The sequence below is a fragment of the Arachis ipaensis genome, chromosome B07 (assembly GCF_000816755.2).
Source record: "Arachis ipaensis cultivar K30076 chromosome B07, Araip1.1, whole genome shotgun sequence".
Lineage (NCBI taxonomy): Eukaryota > Viridiplantae > Streptophyta > Magnoliopsida > Fabales > Fabaceae > Arachis > Arachis ipaensis.
The window spans coordinates 28,215,818-28,217,697 of NC_029791.2; positions in this window are offsets into that span (position 1 = coordinate 28,215,818).

Sequence of the window (1,880 nt, forward strand, 5' to 3'; positions counted from 1 at the left end):
CTAGAGAGAGAAGCTCTCTCTTCTCTCTAGAATTAGGATTAGGATTAGGTTTAGTTCTTAGATCTAGGTTTTAATTCATGCTTTCATCTCCTTCTATCTCTCAATTCTTTGTTGCTACATTCATCTTCTTCTATTCTTTTATTGTAATTTTCTTTATGTTGTTCTTATATTTTGTTGTAGATCTAGTATTGTTCCTTCTACTTTCTTCCAATTCAATAAGAGGTAATTCATAATAATTGTTCTTCTTTGCTTTTCTATTGTTGATCTCTTGCCTTTGTAGTTGTAGATTCCTTTAATTCTTGCAATTAATAATATTTACTTCTATTGCACTCTATGTGTTTGTTGAAATGCCTCTTCTAGATATAAGTTAGATTTTGTTCCTCTTGGCTTGGGAAGGTAACTTAGGAACTCTTGAGTTACTAATATCCAAGTAATTGATGATTGGGAGCCATTAACTCTAGATCTCATTTCAAGAACCACCACCATATGCCTATGAGTCATATCCTCAACATGAGTCTCAACCACACTCACAAGCCTATTTTCAACAACCACCTCCATATGATCATGATCCTTACCCACCATACCAACCTCCTTTTGAACCATATGAGCCATACATGGAACCACAATTCCAAGATTACTACTCCCAAGAACCACCTCAATACACACCACCACCTTACCAAGAAGAACCACCTTCCTATAATGAACCCTTTCTCCAAGACAATGAACCCTCTTATCCACCCCAATCCTTAATGGATGAAACCCTCGGTGTTCTTCTTCAAGGACAAGAGGAGATGACAAGGGATGTGCAACAATTCATATTTAGTTTTCATTTTATTTTCTCTCTTTTCATCATAAGTGTTGGAGTATTGACTTTGTTTACTATACATTGCTATATCCCTTATTGCCTAAATGCTATTTTAGCATGAATGTTTTAGATAATCTTTGTTGGATTCTATGATTGAGGTTATATTTTGTTACTTGGTTTTGAGTTCTTCATGCTTACCTTTTGAAAAAATACCAAGTGATGAGAATTGTCTTCGAGCTTATAGCTCTTTTGAATTGCATGTTGTAGCTAGCCACCATGTGATTTGGATCCTTTTCCCTCGATTAGGCAACCTCTTGATGGATGATGTTGTGCATTTACCTTAATGCATTGTGTTCATGATTATATCCGTCCATATGTTTGACTTGAATGCTTTCATGCTTCTCTAATGCTTGTCTTACCTTACAAGCTTACTTAAAGCATCTCAAGCACACTAGGATAAGTGAATTGCATGCTTCTTTTGTGACATAGCTCTTTATACTAATGTGTGTTCTAAACCGCGCAATTTAGAATTCACACACCTAATATTTCTTAATGTTAATTGATTCTTTATGTCCATTATTTTGTGTATTCATGTATTTATATGATTGAGGCCATCATTTTATTAGCTCACTTACCCAAATAGCCTTACCTTTTATCTTCCTTTGTTAGCCAAATTTGAGCCTACGCTTAACCCACTTATTCTTATTTTAGCACATTACAAGCCTTAAAGCGAAAAACAATAATTGTCCCTTAATTTGAATCTTTGATTAGTTTAGGCTAGTGTGTGTGAGTATCATTCAAGTGTGGGAACCTTGGGACATTGGGTGAATAAAAGGGTATTTTGTATTATTATTGAAAATATTGGGAATTGGGTACATACTCATGTATTGACCAAATGTAAAACCTTATGCATTGATGCTCTTGTATATAGAAAGAAAAAAAATGAGAAAAACAAAAGAACAAAAGAAAAAGAAAAACAATATGGAAAAGAAAAGAAAAAAAATAGAAAAAGAAAGAAAATAAAGAAAAAAGAAGATAAAAAGGGGACAAAATGCCCCAAAGCGAAGCTCAATAA